General features: G+C 38.4%; 3 pseudogenes; 1 reads left to right on the forward strand and 2 right to left on the reverse strand.

Annotated features, from left to right (window-relative positions):
* Positions 1-3790: 3790 nt before the first annotated feature.
* On the reverse strand, positions 3791-4504 carry LOC129558937 (protocadherin alpha-4-like; annotated as a pseudogene).
* Positions 4505-5153: 649 nt separating this feature from the next.
* LOC148777070 (protocadherin alpha-1-like) lies at positions 5154-5736 on the reverse strand (annotated as a pseudogene).
* Positions 5737-19579: 13843 nt separating this feature from the next.
* Positions 19580-20868, forward strand: LOC129559076 (STARD3 N-terminal-like protein pseudogene; annotated as a pseudogene).
* Positions 20869-21419: the final 551 nt, after the last annotated feature.

Genomic DNA, 21419 nt, shown 5'->3' on the forward strand with positions numbered 1-21419 from the left:
CTACCAGAAAACTACTAGAGCTAATCAGTGATTACAGTAAAGTTGCAGGATATAAAATCAACACACAGAAATCCCTTGCATTCCTATACACTAATAATGAGAAAATAGAAAGAGAAATTAAGGAAACTATTCCATTCACTGTTGCAACGAAAAGAATTAAATACTTAGGAATATATCTACCTAAGGAAACAAAAGACTTGTACATAGAAAACTATAAAACACTACTGAAAGCAATCAAAGAGGACACTAATAGATGGAGAAATATACCGTGTTCGTGGATTGGAAGAATAAATATTGTAAAAATGAGTATACTACCCAAAGTAATTTATACATTCAATGCAATCCCTATCAAGCTACCAACAATATTTTTCACAGAACTAGAACAAATAATCTCACAATTTGTATGGAAATACAAAAAACCTCGAATAGCCAAAGCAATCTTGAGGAAGAAGAATGGAACTGGGGGAATTAACCTGCCAGACTTCAGGCTCTACTACAAAGCCACAGTCATCAAGACAGTATGGTACTGGCATAAAGACAGAAATATAGATCAATGGAACAAAATAGAAAGCCCAGAGATAAATCCACGCACCTATGGACACCTTATCTTTGACAAAGGAGGCAAGAATATACAATGGAGAAAAGACAGTCTCTTTAACAAGTGGTGCTGGGAAAACTGGTCAGCCACTTGTAAAAGAATGAAACTAGAACACTTCCTAACACCATACACCAAAATAAACTCAAAATGGATTAGAGAGCTAAATGTAAGGCCAGAAACTGTAAAACTCCTAGAGGAGAACATAGGCAAAACACTCTCCGACATAAATCACAGCAGGATCCTCCAAGACCCACCTCCCAGAATATTGGAAATAAAAGCAAAAATAAACGAATGGGACCTAATTAAAATCAAAAGCTTCTGCACAGCAAAGGAAACTATAAGTAAGGTGAAAAGACAGCCTTCAGAATGGGAGAAAATAATAGCAAATGAAGCAACTGATAAAGGATTAATCTCCAAAATATATAAGCAGCTCCTGCAGCTCAATTCCAGAAAAATAAATGACCCAATCAAAAAATGGGCCAAAGAACTAAACAGACACTTCTCCGAAGAAGACATAAAGATGGCTAACAAACACATGAAAAAATGCTCAACATCCCTCATAATCAGAGAAATGCAAATCAAAACCACAATGAGATACCATTTCACACTAGTCAGAATGGCTACTATCCAAAAGTCTACATGCAATAAATTCTGGAGAGGGTGTGGAGAGAAGGGAACTCTCTTACACTGTTGGTGGGAATGCAAACTAGTACAGCCACTTTGGAGAACAGTGTGGAGATTCCTCAAAAAACTGGAAATAGAACTGCCATATGATCCAGCAATCGCACTTCTGGGCATACACACCGAGGAAACCAGAATTGAAAGAGACACATGTACTCCAATGTTCATTGCAGCACTGTTTATAATAGCCAGGACATGGAAGCAACCTAGATGTCCATCTGCAGACGAATGGATAAGAAGGCTTTGGTACATATACACAATGGAGTATTACTCAGCCATTAAAAAGAATGCATTTGAATCAGTTCTAATGAGATGGATGAAACTGGAGCCTATTATACAGAGTGAAGTAAGACAGAAAGAAACGCACCAATACAGTATACTAACACATATATATGGAATTTAGAAAGATGGAAATATAACCCTGTATACGAGACAGCAAAAGAGACACAGTTGTATCGAACAGTCTTTGGGACTTTGTGGGAGAGGGTGAGGGTGGGATGATTTGAGAGAATGACATTGAAACATGTATGTTGTCATGTGTGAAGCGAATCAGCAGTTTAGGGTCAATGCATGTTACAGGATACTCGGGGCTGGTGTGCGGGGATGACCCAGAGGGAGGATAAAGGGAGGAGGGAGGTGAGAGGGGGTTCAGGAGGGGGAACTCATGTACACCTGGGGCGAATTCATGTCAATGTATGGCAAAACCAACCAAAATAATATTGTAAAATTTAAAAAAATAAATTAAAAAAAAAAGTAAATATATTGAGTGTCCCTAGAGAAATTCCTAAGCCTGGACATAGGGACATAGGTAGGTTGAATTAGGGAAGAGAAATTCTTTTGTGACTCAATTTATCTTTCTCAACTTTATAATCTTGCAAAGTTTACCTCACATTTAAAGGAACTGGAAACTTGGCAATATGACTTTAAAATTATTATTATTATTAATATTATTTTGCTGAGTTTTGCCAAAAGCCTAGGGGGATGATAATTAATATTTGAAAAGTTGCAGAAACATGCTTACCACCTGTTTTTTGAAACACTCTAAGCAACAGTTCTATATCAGTTCAAATCTCTAGAAATTTAACTACTAAATTATACTAACTTCTTATAGAATGCTTCTAAAAGGAGACTTTCATAGGTTGTTTTCTGGATGTTTATTTGAATGTTTGCAGACAAAAATATGTTCATTTAATGCTGTGTAACTTCAGAATTAAACGTAGGAAATAAAATTTAACATTATGCTCTTGACTTAGTGACTAGCAAGTATAATATTTTTAACAAATATGTTTCAGCTGGCTTTGCAAAACTGCTATCAAACATACTCTTCAGTATATTGCTAAACCCTTACATAATGATCAGTAATCAACTGTTTGAGTTTACAGCAGAAAGAGAGGAGTTTTTTTTCCTCTCATGAAAATTTGGTATAGAGAATTTCCTTTTATTCTTTTTTATATTTCTGTATTTACTTCTAGGAAGATGAGTATTAGGGTTTGCACTCAGGCTATTATTGATTTTTTGATAAATTGTTCCAACTCTTCTCTTGATCTTTGACTTTTAAACAGATTTTAAAAATCATTCTTATAAATATCTTCCATTGTAAGCTACTTTAAATACTTTATACAAGGCAATGAAGTGCATTAGAGCAAGCAAATTTTGGATATCCTTGGGTAATTTAGAGGAAACTGAGTAAAAATATTGCAGTTAGTTTTTCTGAGCCTCAGCACCTTCATCCACAAAGTGAGACTAAAGTATGCACTTCAGAAAGTTATTGGAAAGGTTGAGAGAAATAAAAATAAAGTGTCTTAGAACATTTGTGAGTAAATGGAAGGTGCTCAGTAAGTGTTTCCTAGTCAATGATCCTATAATAACAAAATTATTCCACATCAAGCTTTCTAGAACCAGGAGAACTCAAAGTCATTGGCATCAGGACCATAATGGAAACCAAAATATAACTGTATATTTTAATATAAAAATTAAAATATCACCCTAAAATATATTTTAAATTACTTTTGCTTAAAATGATTTTTTAAATTGCCCACTTTGAAACTTAAAATATAAAGGCAGACGGTTTCTAAAAATTTGCCTATAGTTTTTTGTCCAGAGCTTGACATTTCATTGTGAGATATAAATAAACTTGAAAATGTCACTGTATTTGACTACATTAAGATCCTATGTTAAATATGCTCAAACCTACTTAATTCTTCAGTATTTCTTTCAAAAGTATCCTGCTATTTAAACCAAGGAATATGATGATTTGTCCCTATATGTGCTTGTTTGATTCCAAGTTTCATTCAAGATGCAGCCATATGTAACAGAATAAACATCTACAATAAACAGTAAGATTTGTTCTGACTTTAGTGAACACTTGGAATACAGTTTTTAAAGTGACATTTGAAAAGATGGTTAGATAAGTTAAAAATTTTAAAAACTAAACCTAAAGCTTGGAAGTTGAATTTACATTACCAGGAAGATCCGAATTTGTTTCTGGATGTTCATTTCCTCCCAACATGTTCAGACCTGAACAAAGACAGAACTGAAAGCCATGAGGTTGGTGTTGGGTGGTCCCTCCCCAGAGCACCCACCCTCTGCTTCATCTGCTGAGAGTAAGACCAGCTCCCCACCGTGATGGAGCACATCAGCTTGGGCTTCGTGGACCACATGCACCCTCGCTGGGCAGCACGGAGCATCACAGCACCCTGTACAGCAGCAGCATGATATCAACAGGCTGGACACAGCGCAGATGGCGATGATCAGGTACACGTTCACATCCACTAACACCATTTCCACTCCAGCGATGCCCGTCGAAGCCCACAAAGAGGCCTTGGGCGTCCGGCTGCTGTCCTCTAGCACGGTAGCCATGGCTGTCAACGCCGGCTCACCCTCGTCCTTCACCAGCACCAGCAGGCGCAGTGCGTCCGCCTTGTCCAGGGCATGCGTCGTGTGGATCTCGCCAGTGTACAGCCCCACACGGAACGCACTGTGCTCGCCACCCACCACTGGCTACAGCTCGTATGACGGCCACACATGGTAGCCCCGAGTCCTTAAGACAGCCATGTGTTATAGCCCAGTCTGCATCCACTGTGTGCACCTTCACCACCATGTGGCCCACACTCACCTACCCCACCACCAGCTGGCTCACTGTGCGGCCCAGTCACCCAGCTCAGGAGGCAGCAGCGCAGGCATGTTGCAGTTCACATTGGCCACCTCCATGAACACGTTGGTCATGGTCGACAGGGAAGGTGAGCACCTTACGGTCAGCACCACCACATATTTTGACACGCTTTCACAGTCTAGGGCTCTATCCAGCACCAATGAATTCTTTTAGGTGGACACCAGCTTGCAGGTCACCTACCCATTGACACCACAGTCACAGTTGGACAAGGAGATGAAGGCAATGACAGTGCAGAGGGAAGGGTCCTCTGACTGGTAAAGAGTATTATCATTTACATCCAGCACTCACTAAAACCTTGCAGTCATTTGATATTGGAGGACGTCCTTTATCAACTGCTTTTACCTGAATTTCGTAGGGTTTCATTCCTTCATATTCAGTCTACCCGATTGCCTAATTTCCCCTGAGCTGGAATCAATTTTGAAGCTTTTTGTTTGTTTTTATGTCAAGAGGGATATCATTGCCAAAGGAAAAGGCAGTTTCACCATTTACACCTTCATCAGCGTCACAGGTGTTTAATGTGATCACTAATGTTGCATTTGCTATAGTCTCTAATAAGTACACTGTGTACAAAGCCTGGGCAAACAATGGAGTGTCAAGCACTGTCATCAGCAGCTAAACTGTACCTTCTAATTCTGGTTTGCTCCCATCCCAGTGGCTGTCAATAATAAACGAAGTTCCGGTGTTTCTTCTTAACCAAAGACTTCAATTCAGGTTAAAGTGACTTAGTTCACCACGTGCCTGTACACCCAAAGAGAAATAAACCCTGGAGCTGAGGGTTAGAATAGCATTGGTACCAATGTCTGTGATAGCAGCGCCCTCTATCGGGAAACGCGAATCTAGCGATCTAGATTCAGAAATAAATGAACCTGTTTCTCTTGCTCCAAAAACCAGAGGATTTTTATTAAAGCATGCAACCCCACATCCACATGGAAAACCTAAGGCGGCCTGTCCACGATTACCTCTAGGTGGATACTACATTTTGCCCTCTGTCCACACAGCTTCTCCCAATGGATTTGAGAATTCACAAACAAAATGCCATTCTGCAGATTCATCTTCAGAAGTTCCCTGTGGAACCAGTTCCCCATGCAACCCAGAACAGGCATGGCACCAGCTCTGCCAGCTCCAGCTCCAGGTCCTGGGCGATGTGACCCCCGGAAGGTGCTGTGTTTGGCTTCCTCAGGGACTGAGAATGAACCTGGCCACTGCCAGTCCCTCAGGCTGTAAGGAGCAGAAGTGAAAGCAGCAGGAACTGGCATCCCTGGCCACCTCTCCTTGAAAATAGCATTGAAAAAGCATTACACCTTTCCTGTCACTCTCACTTTACTTTAAAATGTTGCTTTTTTAAAGCTTCATATTTGAAATAAATTATCTCTTTACAGTTTTTGTCTTCTCTCTGGTAATGACAAAATGGTTTCCTTCTTTAGTTTTTGGTAATTAATATATGGAAACATGAGCTTCCTCAGTGGTAAAGAATCTGCCTGCAATACAGGAGGTTTGGGTTCAATTCCTGGGTGGGGAAGATCCCATGAAAGAGGGCACGGCAACCCATTCCAGTCTTCTTGCCTGGAGAATCCCCATGGACAGAGGAGCCTGGTGGGCTATAGTCCATAGGGTCACAAAGAGTCAGACATGACTGAAACAACTTAGCAACAGCAGCAGCATATGGAAACATAGGCTTCCCAGGTGGCACTAGTGGTAAAGAAACTGCCTGCCAATGCATGAAATGTAGGAGACACATGTTCCATCCCTGGGTCAGGAAGATTCCCTTGCGGAGGGCATGGCAACACACTCCAATATTCTTGCCTGGAGAATCCCATGGACAGAGGAGCCTGGTGGACTGCAGTACATAGCATTGTAAAGAGTTGGACATGACTGAAGTGACTTAGCAAGCATGCATATGGAAACATACAGAATCTCAAGGGACCATAAATAGCCAAAACAATCCTGAAAAAGAGCAAAGCCAGAAGACTCACACTTCCTGATTTCAAAACTTAATACAAAGCTACAGTAATCAAAACAGTGTGGCACTGTCATAAAGACAGACACATAGACCAATGGGAAGAAAAAAAGAATCCAGAAAGAAATTCTTACATATATGGTCAAACGATTTTCAACAAAAGTGCTAAGACCATTCAAGGAGAAGAAAAATAGTCTTCAACAAATGGTGCTGGGAAAACAGGATATGCTAAGTTGCTTCAATTATATCTGATTCTTTGTGACCCTATGGACTGTAGCCCACCAGGCTCCTCTGTCCATGGGATTCTCCAGGCAAGAAGACTGGAGTGGGTTGTCATGCCCTCCTCCAGGGGATCTTCTTGACCCATGGATCAAACCCACATCTCTTATGTCTCCTGCATTGGCAGGTGGGCTCTTTAGCACTAGCACCACCTGGGAAAACAGGATATCCTCATGAGTAATATACCCTTACTGACCACCATATACAAAAATTAACTCAAATAGATCCATGACCTAAATGTAAGACTTAAAACTGTAAAATACTTAGCTGAATACATGGCAAAAGCTTCATGACTTTCAGTTTGGTGATGATTCCCTGTATGTGGTATAGGCAACAAAATAAGAAATAGACAAATTAGACTCTAAAAAAGTTGAAAAATAATTTTTCTATCAAAAGACACTATCAATGACTTCCAGTTTCTAGTTCTGAATGTAAGAGGCTTTGAAATCACCACTGCATTCTAACAACAAAAATTTAGCAGACTGAAAAAAGTCAACAACCTCTTTTGGATATGTAAGAGAAGGGAGGACATAGGGCACACCACTGCCCCCAAAATAAAAGAAATAGGGAAATACAGAAAGTCAGAGATTACTGACACAGAGACCCAAGAGCAGAAGCCACTATGGGAATCAGAGCTGTAGCAGGAGTATTTGAATTATAATGCATAAATTGCTTGAGGCTCAATGTGGATGAGTCTCAGAATTGAAAAATCTAGGGGGAAGCATTTTGAGGTGAAGGAGGGCAAAAATATTTTGAAATTTATCTCCCAGAGCTTGACCAGATTCCTACAGTAAATATCAGAAAAAAAATCCCCTCATGTTTCTGGCAATGGGAGGGGGGAAAGGAACCATTGTGAAATACCCAGAGTACTCTTTGCTTCTTAAGAGACCTTCCCTCAGGGGAAACTAATTAATGGAAGTTTAATTATTTATTGTTTATTATCAGAGCCTAACTGACCTGAAGGAAAGGAAATACCCAATTCCAGCAGACTCTAACCTTCCATAAGAGAGAAGAAAAGTACCCAATTCCAGGGCATTCTAGCTATCCTGTCTGACCTGTGGTGGAGGGAATGAGAAACACTTGTGAAGTTCATACTGCAGAAGCATAAGATCACTAAAAGACTGAGACCTAATCATAGGACTATAGAATGTTTCCCTTCTCCCCACACCTCACCACCTCATTATGACTAGGCTAGTTATAGCAGTTCTTTCTACCAGGTATATTATATCTGCTGCTACTGCTGCTAAGTCACTTCAGTCGTGTCCGACTCTATGTGACCCCCTAGACGGAAGCCCTCCAGGCTCCCCCGTCCCTGGGATTCTCCAGGCAAGAACACTGGAGTGGGTTGCCATTTCCTTCTCCAATATTATATCTAGCTACCAACAAAAAACTATGAGGTATACAAAAAGGGGGGGAAAACTCCACAATTTGAAGAGCTGAGCAAACATCAGAACCAGACATGACAGGAATGTTGAAATTATCAGGTTGGGAATTTAAATCAACTATGGTTAATACATTAATGACTTCAATGGATAAAATAGACAATATATAAGGACAGAAGAGACAGGCAATGTAAACAGAGAGATGGAAGTCCTAAGGAAGAACGAAAAAGAAATGTTAGAGATTTTATAAAAAATGTAACGGAAATGAAAGATGACTTTGATGACTAATGATGACTTTGATCTTCATTAGTCGATTGGACATGGATGAGGAAAGAATCTCTGAGCTAAAAGATGTATCAATAGACTCCTCAGAAATAATAAGCAAAGAGTAAAAAGGTATTAAAAAAACAGAACATAAAATCAAAGGACAGTAGGCCAAATTTTTAAAAGTATAACATGCACATAATGAGAGTACTAGGAGAAGAAAGAGAGAAAAGAAAAAAATATTTGAAATAATAATGACTGAGAATTTCCACCAAATTAATTTCAGACATCAAATCACAGATCCAGGAAGCTCAGATAACACCAAGCAGAATAAATGCCAAAATATCTACATCTAGGCATATCAGTTTCACATTATAGAAAATCGATGATTAAATTAAAATTCTATTATTGTACTACAGTTTTACTCTATGTTATCATCATGGGAAACTGGGTGAAAGGTACACAAGATCTCTCTGTATTATGACTTACAACTAAATTTGAATGTACAATTATCTCAAAATAAAAAGTTTAATTTAAAAAATCCTGAAAGAGGCCAGAGGGAAAATACACTTTATCTATACATGAACAAATATAAAAATTATATCTGACTTTTCCTCAAAAAATGTAGAACTTTCTCAACTTGATAAAGTGCATCCATGACAATCTATAGAAATTTCAGTCCCTCAGTCATATCCGACTCTTTGCAACCCTGTGGACTGCAGCACACCAGGCTTCCCTGTCCATCACCATCTCCCAGAGTTTGCTCAAACTCATGTCCATCAAGTCGGTGATGCTATCCTACTATCTCATCCTCTGTTGTCCCCTTCTCCTCCTGTCTTCAATCTTTTCCAACATCAGGGTCTTTTCCAATGAGTCAGCTCTTCGTATCAGGCAACCAAAGTACTAGAGCTTCAGCTTCAGCATCAGTCCTTCCAATGAATATTCAGGACTGATTTCCTTTAGGATTGATTGATTTGATCTCCTTGCAGTCCAAGGGACCCTCAAGAGTCTTCTCCAACACCACAGTTCCAAAGCATCAATTCTTCGGCACTCGGCTTTCTCTATGGTCCAACTCTCACATCCATACATGACTACTGCAAAAACCATAGCTTTCACTAGATGCTCCTTTGTCAGCAAAGTAATGTATCTGCTTTTTAATATGCTGTCTAGATGTCTTACAGCTTTTTTCCAAGGAACAAGAGTCTTTTAATTTCATGGCTGCAGTCACCATCCAAAGTGATTTTGGAGCCCAAGAAAAGAAAGTCTGTCAAAGTTTCCACTGTTTCCCCTTCTATTTGCCATGAAGTGATGGGACTGGATGCCATGATCTTCATTTTTTAAATATTGAATTTTAAGTCAGCTTTTCACTCTCCTCTTTCACTTTCATGAACAGGCTCTTGAGTTCCTCTTCACTTTCTGCCATAAGGGTGGTGTCATCTGCATATCTGAGGTTACTGATATTTCTCCCAGCAATCTTGATTCCAGAAAACATTATACCTAATTGTGAAGAACTGAATGTGTCAATCTCTGATTGGAAACAAGGCCAAATGCTACTCTTTTTAACACAGTGCAGGAAGTTCTCGGAGAAGGCGATGGCACCCCACTCCAGTACTCTTGCCTGGAAAATCCCATGGACAGAGGAGCCTGATAGGCTGCAGTCCATGGGGTCGCGAAGAGTCGGACACGACTGAGCTACTTCATTTTCACTTTTCACTTTCATGCATTGGAGAAGGAAATGGCAACCCACTCCAGTATTCTTGCCTGGAGAATCCCAGGGACGGGGGAGACTGGTGGGCTGCCGTCTATGGGGTCGCACAGTCGGACACGATTGAAAGCGACTTAGCAGCAGCAGCAGGAAGTTCTACTCCATGCAGTAAATCAAGGAAAGGAAATAAGAGGCATATGGATGAGAAAAACAAAGCTGCACCTAATTACAGATAGCACAGCTGTATACATTAAAACCTCAAAGAATTTTAAAAAACCTCCTAGAAAAGTGAGTTCAGCAATGTCACAGAAAACAAACATACAAAAATGAATATATTTCCATATACTAACAATGAAAATATACATATTAAAATTAAATTTAAAATACAGTACTACTTACATAAGTTCAAAAAAGATACTTAGGTGTAAATGTCTACAATATTCTGAAAACAACAAAACACTGATGAAAGAAATGGAAGAATATCTAAATAAGCAGGAATTTCTATTATGTTCATGAATTGGATGACTCAATATGCCATGGGGAGATGTTACTTTTCCCTGAATTATCATATGAATTTAGCACAATTTCTCCCAAAACCTCAACAAGATTTTCTATAGACATAGACAAGATTATATGGAATCGTAGAGGAAATATAATACCTCAAGCAATTTTTTAAAACAGTAAAAATTAGAAGGAACCAGTATATCCTATTTTAAGAGTTATACAGCTGCAGAAATCAAGTCTGTATTATTGGTACATAAATAGACAGGTAGATCAATCTATGGAACAAAATAAATAATCCAAAAATAGACCCACTCAAATGTCCTGAATTAACTGAATTTGTCAAAGATGCATAAGCAATTAAATGCAAGAAAGACAGATTTTCTAGCAAATACTGTTACAGCAATTGGACTTTGTTCAGTTCAGCTCAGTTGCTCAGTCATGTCCGACTCTCTGTGACCCCATGAATCACAGCACGCCAGGCCTCCCTGTCCATCACCAACTCCCGGAGTTCACTCAAACTCATGTCCACAGAGTCGGTGATGCCATCCAGCCATCTCATTCTCTGTCATCCCCTTCTCCTCCTGCCCCCAACCTTTCCCAGCATCAGAGTCTTTTCCAGTGAGTCAACTCGTCACATGAGGTGGCCAAAGTATTGCAGTTTCAACTTTGGCATCAGTCCTTCCAATGAACCCCCAGGATTGATCTCGCCTAGAATGGACTGGTTGTATCTCCTTGTGGTCCAAGGGACTCTCAAGAGTCTTCTCCAGCACCACAGTTCAAAAGCATCAATTCTTCGGTGATCAGCTTTTTTCACAGTCCAACTCTCACATCCATACATGACCACGGGAAAAACCATAGCCTTGACTAGACGGACCTTGGTTGGCAAAGTAATGTCTCTGCTTTTTAATATACTATCAAGGTTGGTCATAACTTTCCTTCCAAGGAGTAAGCGTCTTTTAATTTCATGGCTGCAATCAGCATCTGCAGTGATTTTGGAGCCAAAAAAATAAAGTCTGACACTGTTTCCACTGTTTTTCCATCTATTTCCCATGAAGTGATGGGACCAGATGCCATGATCTTTGTTTTCTGAATGTTGAGCTTCAAGCCAACCTTTTCACTCTCCTCTTTCACTTTCATCAAGAGTCTTTTGAGTTCCTCTTCACTTTCTTCCATAAGGGTGGTGTCATCTGCATATCTGGGGTTATTGCTATTTCTCCCAGCAATCTTGATTCCAGCTTGTGCTTCTTCCAGCCCAGCGTTCCTCATGATGTACTCTGCATAGAAGTTAAATAAGCAAGGTGACAATATACAGCCTTGACGTACTCCTTTTCCTATTTGGAACCAGTCTGTTGTTCCATGTACAGTTCTGACTGTTGCTTCCTGGCCTGCATACAGGTTTCTCAAGAGGCGGGTCAGGTGGTCTGGTATTCCCATCTCTTTCAGAATGTTCCACAGTTTATTGTGATCCACACAGTCAAAGGCTTTGGCATAGTCAATGAAGCAGAAATAGATATTTTTTTGGAACTCTCTTGCTTTCTCCATGATCCAGCGGATGTTGGCAATTTGATCTCTGGTGCCTCTGCCTTTTCTAAAACCTGCTTGAACATCTGGGAGTTCATGGTTCACATATTGCTGAAGCCTGGCTTGGAGAATTTTGAGCATGACTTTGTTAGGAAAAACAAAAAACAAATAAAAAGACCCACGTGAGTCTCATATCTTACATTAAAATCAATTAAAAATGGATCATTATCATAAAAATAAAACATAAAACTCTAAAACTTTTACCAAAAATAGGAGAAAATCTTTAAGATCTAAGGGTAAGGAAAGAATCCTTAGACCTGATAGCAAAAGCATAGTCTGTAAAAGGAAAATTTTGATAAATTGAACTTCATCAAATTTAAGAAAGTTTACTCTGTGAAATACCATATTTAGGGTATGGGAATAAAAGCTAAAATTTTGGAGAAATTGTCTTCAACCACATAAAACTGACAAAGAACTCATATCTAGAATGTATAATGAAAAAACGAAATTCAACTGTAAAAAAGTGAATAGCCCAATTAGAACCTTGACAAAAGACATGAAGAAACATTTCACCAAAAATGTCAAAGAAACACATGAAAATATTTTCAATAACTGAAGTGAAAAATTCACCAGAGTAGTTCAACGGCCAAAACTAGTAGGCAGAATAAAGAATCAGCAAACTTGGAAGGTAGGACAATGGAAATGTTTGAGGAACAGAAAGAAAAAAGATTGAAGAAAAGTAACTGGAGCCCTAAGGGACTCATGGGACACCAAGAATTAGAATATATACATTATTGGAGCCCAAGAGTGAGAAGAGAAAGAGAAATGAGTAGAAAGATTATTTTAAAACTACACTGGCTTCCCATGTGGCTGCCAATGCAAGAGATGCAAGAGATATGGGTTCAATCCCTGGATCAGGAAGATCCCCGGAGTAGGATATGGCAACCTGCTCCAGTATTCTTGCCTGAAAAATTCCATGGACAGAGGAGTCTGACAGGCTACCATTCATGGGGTCGTAAGGAGTCAGACATGACTGAGCAACAAAGTTCACACATGTATCTACAAATCCAATAAACTCAAGGAACTCCAAGTAGAATAAATCTAAAGAAACAAACATTAAGACATTATAATTCCATAACGGAGATTTCAATACTCCACTATCAATCCTGTATGAAATAACCATGCATAAGATCAACAAGGAAACAGAAGACTTGAATAACTGTCTGTAGAAACTAGATTCTAGAAACTAGATACAACAGACTTCTACAGAAAACTCCATCAGTAAAATATACACTCAAGGTACTCAAATGTACTCAAGTACAATGTACTCCAAATGTACTCCAGTACACGTGAAACAGTCTCCAGGATAGACCATAACCGAGACATAAAGCAAGTTTCAATATATTTAAAAAAATAACTCACTAAAGGGTGTTCCCCTTTAATGGAAATTAGAAATTAATAACAGAAAAAAAATTGGGAAATGCAAAAAATATGTAAAAATTAAATAACTCATTACTAAATGACCAATCATCAAAGGAATAAACATTTAAAAAATAGTTTGAGGTAAATAAAAATACAGCACAACACACCAAACCTTAATGGGAGACAAGTGCTTCAAGGGAAATTTACAACTGTAAGTTCAAAAAGAAGAATGATCTTAAATTAATAAATTAAACTTTTACCTTAAGACACTGTAGGGGAAAAAAAGAAGAGCAAACTAAACCTAAATCAACCAGAAGGACATAAATAGTAAGACATAATAGATATTGATGAACTAAAGTACAGAATAAATAAAATATCAATAAAACTAAAAGTTCTTTAAAAAGATCAGTAAGATTGACAAACTTTAACTAGACTGACAAAAAGAAAAGGAATAAAATTACTCTAATTGGAACTGAGAGAAAGAACATGACTACTGACCTTGTAGAAATAAGAATCATATATGATAAGGGTATATTGTGAACAAACGTGGACCAACAAATTAGATAATGTAGATGAAATGGAAAAATTCCTAGAAAGACACAAACTACCAAAATTGATTATAGAAAAAATATAAAAATCTGAATAGACCTATAACAAGTGAAGCGATTGAGTTAGTCATAAAAAGAAAAATAATAACTTTCCACAAGGAAAATCCCAGGACCAGATAGTCATTTAATAGAGGTTTTGCATCACACCTGCCAAAGAATAGAAAAAGAAGGAATATTTCTCAACTCATTCTATGACGCCACTGATAGTAAAAGCAGACAAGATATTACAAGAAAAAAAAAAAAAAGAACGTATAGAGACTTCCCTGGTGGTCCAGTGACTAATAAGGCTCTGTGCTCCCAATGCAGGGGGCCTGGGTTTGACCTGTGGTCATGGAACTAGATCCCACATGTCACAACTAAGAGTTTGCATGCAGCAACCAAAGATTTCACCTGCCACAACAAAGATCAAAGATCCCACAAGTCGCAACTAAGATCCAGTGCAGCCAAATAAATACATAAAAATTTTTAAAAACCCATTCATATCTCTTATGAATATAGACAAAACTACTCAACAAAATACTAGCACATTGAATCCAGCAAAATTTTGAAAAGATAAAGCATCATGACTAATGGTGATTTATCCCAGTAATGCAAGGTTGTTTCATCATCTGAAAATCTATTTAGTGCAATACTCTAAATCAGTAAAAGACAAAACCACATGATCATCTTAATAAACATTATTCTTTTTTATTTGGGGCTATGGAAAATCCAAACACAGAAATCCAAACATGGCTACATGTTGAAGTCTTTCCCAAGTGAGAACATAAAATTTAAGATACATTAATGAGGGTTTTGTGAGTTGAGGAAAAGGATAAGGAGTAAAAAGGAATCAATGAAAATTGAACAAAGTCCTGGAAGTGGAAGATGGATAAGGGAAAAGTAGAAAAGATATGGAGGGGAATGTAATGGGCTTTAGTGGATCTACAAATAAGGCATTTCTAACTTTCTCATGATTTTAATTTGCTTTAAGTAATTATTATGTCAGGCAATTTTAAAGTCCAGTTTCAAGGTGGAAGAGCCCTCACAGAAATTAAATAAAGAACTCCACTGGGAAGTAGAAATATTATTTCCTTTGTGCCTCAAAATGTACTTTCTCCAAAGTAACTATTATAATTCCAAATTATACCTGGTAAAACTGCACCAGTAAAAGACATATGAACATAAATTAGCATACAGAGTTTCTACACTACCCATTTTGTTTCTGGAATAGATATTCTGATTATCTACAAACAGAAGTATAAAAAGTGAAGGCTTTCTTTGTTAATTAAATTATATTATGAATTCTCCCAAACTGAGAAAGATGTAAGTGTTGCCTAAAGTTCTTCCTAAGTTCCTAAAATTTGTTTTTACCAGAATGAATTACTTGATGAAAACTAAGATTTCTAAGATGAATAAAGGTCTTCCCACATACCATGCATTCATAGAGTCTCTCCCCAGTATGAATTCACTGAAATTAAGTAATCTGATAGCCACTATTTTAGGCTTTGCCACATATTTTATATTTATAGAATATTCATCATTATGAATTCTCTTTTGCATATCAGTATGTTTTCTTTGATTAAAGGCTTTCTCACATTCCATATATTCATAATAATTCATACCAGTATAAATTCACCAACATGTATTAAGAATTGAACTATATCTAAAAGTTTTCACACATTCCTTATATTCAAAGAGCTTCTTGTCAATATGAATATTATCAAGGAACCTGTTGATGCATGCTAATGTTCTGTTCTGTTCTGTTCTGTCGCTCAGTCGTGTCCGACTCTTTGCGACCCCGTGGACTGTAGCCTACCAGGCTTCTCCATCCATGGGATTCTCCAGGCAAGAATACTGGAGTGGGTTACCATTTCCTTCTCCAGGGGATCTTCCCGACCCAGGGATCGAACCCGGGTCTCCCGCATTGGAGGCAGACGCGTTAACCTCTGAGCCACCAGGGAAGCTATAGTTTTCCCATTTTGACTACACACATGATCTTTTGGCCAATATTAATAAACTGGTATTAAGTAAGTTGTTCATGCACAGTAAAGACTTTATTAAGTATTTTATAGTCATAAAGCTTCTCAGCAGTATGAGTTCTCTAACATATAGTAAGGACTGAATTAAGTCTAAACATCTTTCCACGTTTTTTCAAATTTGTATGCTATATTGAAGTATAGTTGACTTCCAGTGTTGTGTGTATATACTTATATTCTTTTTCAAATTATTTTCCCATTTAGGTTATTACAGAATATTGAGTAGAGTTCCCTGCACTATACAGTAGATCCTTATTGCTTACCTATTTTTATTTTTTAGCATACCTATTTTATATGTAGTAGAGTGTATATGTTAATTCCAAACTCCCAATTTATCCCTCCCCTCCCACACCTTTCCCTTTTGGTAACTATAAGTTTGTTTTCTAAGTCTATAAGTCTTTGTTTTGCAAATAAGTTCATTCGTATCATTTTTTTTTTACATTCTGCATATAAGCAGTGTCATGTTACATTTGTCTTTCTGTGTCTGATTAACTTAGTACGAAAATCTGCAGGTCCATCCATGTTGCTGTAGATGGAATTATTTTACTCTTTTTACAGCTGAGTAATATTCCATTGTGGGCTTCCCTGATAGCTCAGTTGGTAAAGAATCTGCCTGCAATTCAGGAGCTGCTGCTGCTGCTGCTAAGTCACTTCAGTCGTGTCCGACTCTGTGCGACCCCATAGACGGCAGCCGACCAGGCTCCGCCGTCCCTGGGATTTTCCAGGCAAGAACACTGGAGTGGGTTGCCATTTCCTTCTCCAACATGTGAAAGTGGAAAGTGAAAAATGAAAGTGAAGTCGCTCAGTCGTGTCCGACTAGTAGCGACCCCATGGACTGCAGCCCACCAGGCTCCTCTGTCCATGCGATTTTCTAGGCAAGAGTACTGGAGTGGCAATGCAGGAGACCCTGGTTCAATTCCTGGGTCGGGAAGATCCACTGGAGAAGGGATAGGCTGCCCACTCCGCTATTCTTGGACTTCCCTTTTGGCTCAGCTGGTAAAGAATCTGCCTGCAATGCAGGAGAGCTGGATTTGATCCCAGGGTTGGGGAAGATCCCCAGGAGAAGGGAAAGGCTACCCACTCCAGTGTTCTGGCCTGGAGAATTCCATGGAATTGCAAAGAGTCAGACATTACTGAGCGACTTTCACTTTAACTATTCCATTGTATATATGTACCATATCTTCTTTATCCATCAGTCTGTCGATGAACATTTAGGTTGCTTCCATATCTTGGTTATTGTGAACAGTGCTAAAATGAATGTTGGGATGCATGTATGCTTTTGAAACACGTTTTTCTCTAGGTATATGCCAGGAATGAGATTGTTGGATCATATGCTAGGTCCATTTTTAGTTTTTTGAGGAACCTCCATACTATTCTCTGTAGCAGCTCTACCAATTTACATTCCCACCAACAGTGAAGGAGAGTCCCCTTTTCTCCACACTTTCTCTAGAATTTATTGTTTGTAGACTTTTTAATAATGGCCATTCTGACTCTTGTGAGGTGATATCTGATTATAATTTTGGTTTGCCTCTAATAATTACTGATGCTGAGCATCTTTTCATTTCTTGGCCATCTGTATGTCTTCTCTAGAGAAATATCTATTTAGATTTTCTGCCCATTTTTTGATTGGGTTGTTTGGTTTTTTGATATTGAGCTACATAATCTGTTTGTAAATTTTGGAGATTAATCACTTGCCAGTCAACTGTTTGTAAATATATTTTCCCACTCTGTGGGTTGTCTTTGCACATTTTAAAAACAATTTATTTTTAATTGAAGAATAATTGCTTTACAATATTGTGCTGGTTTCTGCCATACATCGGCATGTATCAGCTATAGGTACACATATATCCCCTCCCTCCTGAGCCTCCCTCCCACCTCCCACTCCATTCCACACCTCTAGGTTGTCGCAGAGCCTCATTTTGAGTTCCTTGAGTCATACAGCAAATTCCCACTGGCTATATATTTTACAAACAGTAGGGTATATGTTTCCATGCTACTCTCTCCATTTGTCCCATCCTCTCCTCCCCTCCCCATGTCCATAAGTTTGTTCTGTATGTCTGCGTCTCCACTGCTGCCCTGCAAATAAGTTCATCAGTACCATCTTTCTAGATTCCATATATATGCATTAATACATGATATTTGTTTTCTATTTCTACTTACTTCTCTCTGTATAATAGGCTCTATGTTCATCTGCCTCATTAGCACTGACTCAAATGCATTCCTTTTTTTGGCTGAGTAATGTTCCATTATATGAACATTTAGGTTGATTCCCTGTCTTAACTATTGTAATTAGTGCTGCAATGAACATTGGGGTACATGTATCTTTTTCTTTATGGTTTACTCAGGGTTTATGCCCAGTAATGGGATTTTGGGGTTATATGGTAGTTTTATTCCTAGTTTTTTAAGGAATCTCCATATTGTCTTCCATAGTGGCTGTATCAGTTTATATTCCCAGCAACAGTTTTACACATTTCTTATATTAATCAGGTATCTCACCAGTATGAATTCTCTCATATTAAGTCACTTGTACAGACACAATAATGACGTTCTCTCATTTCTTACATTCATACAGATTATCATCAGCATGAATTCTCACTTAAAGAGTGAACTCAGTTCAGTCTAAAGTCTTTCTTTTATATTCCTGTGGTTTCTCACCTGTATGAATTCTCTGATGGTGAGTAATTTGTCCACACATAAAGGCTTTCCTTCACTCCTTACATTCAAAAAATTTATCACCAGTATGAATTCTCTGCCTTGAGGAAAGAATGCAATCAAGTCTGTAGACCTTCCCACATTCTTTATATTCCTATGATTTTTCACCTGTATGAATATTCTAATGTGGACAAATTATCCACACAGAATGAAGGCCTTATCACATTTCTAATATTCATAAAGCATCTCACCAGTATGAATTCTCTAATACATGGTAAAGACTGCATTAAGTCTAAATATCCTTCCATATTTCTTACATTCATTGGTTTCTCATCAGTATAAATTACCAATGTTAAGTAATTTGTGTGCACATAAGAAAGGCTTCCCCACATTACTAATGGTCATAAAGTTTATCACCAGTATGAATTCTCTGGTTTACAAAAGAACTCAGTTAGTTCTAAACAACTTCCTACATTCCTTATATTCACAAGATTTTCTATCAGTATGGATTCTCTGGTGTTGACTATATTATCCACACAAATAATGGCTTTCACATATTCTTCTTTTTAAATTTTATTTATTTATTTTGGCTGTGCTGGGTCTTCATTGATTTGCAGGCTTTTCTTTAGGTGTGTTGGGGCTACTCTCTAGTTTTGGTGCATGGGGTGCTCATTGTGGTGACTTCTCTTGTGGAGCACAGGCTCTAGGGCATGTGGGCTTCAGTAGTTGTGGTGAGTTGGCTAAGTAGTTTCAGATCCCAGGCTCTAGAGCACAGTCTCTATAGTTGTGGCACATGGGCTTAGTTGCTCTGTGGCATGTGGGATTCTTCCAGACCAGGGATCAAACCAATATCTCCTGCATTGGCAGGTGGACATTCCGCCACTGAACCACCAGGGAAGCCTTCACATTCTTAACATTAGTAAATTTCTGGGAGACTGCCGGGTGTAGCCACAGAGCCACGTTCTCCTGGCCAGCCTGGGGCGGCTGGCCCAGAACCACCCGATGAGATCTCTTCCCTCGAGGGATGGTGAAGTTGGAGAGAGGCTCCTTTAACCCTCCTGCAGGATGAACCCCCTGCCAGAAGACATGGAGAATACTCTTATGGGGAGTCAGAGCTCACACGCTTCTGTGTGCGACATCCACTCCATCAACCCCACGCAGTTCATGGCCAGGATCGAGTCCTATGAAGGAAGGGAGAAGAAAGGCATATCTGATGTCAGGAGGACTTTCTGTTTGTTTGTCACCTTTGACCTCTTATTTGTAACATTACTGTGGTTAATAGAGTTAAATGATTCACATTGAGGCATTGAGAACACATTAGAGAAAGAGGTGGTGCAGTATGACTACTACTCTTCTTATTTTGATATATTTCTTTTGGCAGTTTTTTGATTTAAAGGGTTAATACTTGCATATGCGGTGTGCAGACTGCGCCACTGGTGGGCCATAGCATTGACAACAGCAGTGACCAGTGCCTTTTTATTAGCAAAAGTGATCCTCTCAAAGCTTTTCTCACAAGGGGCTTTTGGCTATGTGCTGCCCATCATTTCCTTCATCCTTGCCTGGATCGAGACATGGTTCCCGGACTTCAAAGTGTTACCTCAAGAAGCAGAAAAAGAAAACAGACTCTTGATAGTTCGGGATGCCTCGGAGAGGGCGGCGCTGATACCTGAGGGTCTTTCTGATGTTCAGTTTTATTCTCCTCCGGAATCTGAAGCAGGATCTGAAAATGAAGCTGAAGAAAATCAGGACAGTGAAAAACCACTTTTAGAACTATGAGTAAGACTTTTGTTAAATGTGAAAAACCTTCATTGAAAGTCACCAGAAAGAAAAAGGAACTGGAGATAGGGTCTCCCTATTGAAGGTTGAAATGGTGACATTCACTGCTGACATTATTGAATGGCTAATAAAGAATTTATTTATTTTAATACCTCACAGACATGATACCATACCCACATCCATTTATGTCACCTGCCTGTGGCTGGTAAGATAATGTCATGGTCCACCCTATATTCAGTGAGACTGGATCTGATCTGTCAATGAATAGTTGCAGAAAGTCTTGTGCTGTGTTCCTAATCAAAAAGACTTCTTAATATATTGGAATAACACTCTTTTAGTATGCAAAATATATTTTTATTTTGATTTGCAGAATGGAATTTTTTTGTCCCATGTTTCGAATTTCTTTTGTATTTCTTTTTTAACTTCCTACATTTCCCTTATGTTTTTTTAACTCATGCACATGCGCTATTTGTACAATTTTAAAAGGTAATAAAATCCAACGTATCAAAATGAAAAAGAAAAAAAAAGTAAATTTCTAACCAGTATGAATTCTCTATGGTATGGTAAGGACTGACTGACTTAAATTTAAACATCTTCTCACATGACTTAAATTTAAACATCTTCTCACAGTCATTGTGTTTTCACCAGTATGAGTTCTCTGATGTCTTTTTGTTTTGTTTTGCTTTGAGTTCCCTGATGGTGAGTAAACTGATATCCACTACTAAAGGTCATTCCACATTCTTTCTGATTACATTATTTCCAATTAGAGCATGTTTTCTCTCAATTTTGATAAAGGTAGGATTTATGTTATTGATTAAACAGAATTTCTGTCTGAGTTATGTGTTAGAAAATGAGACAATATGATCATTTTTGTAGATATTTT

Source organism: Moschus berezovskii, chromosome 8, assembly GCF_049115385.1.
Source record: "Moschus berezovskii isolate FMDL1 chromosome 8, NW_MosBer_1.0, whole genome shotgun sequence".
In the NCBI taxonomy this organism is placed as follows: domain Eukaryota; kingdom Metazoa; phylum Chordata; class Mammalia; order Artiodactyla; family Moschidae; genus Moschus; species Moschus berezovskii.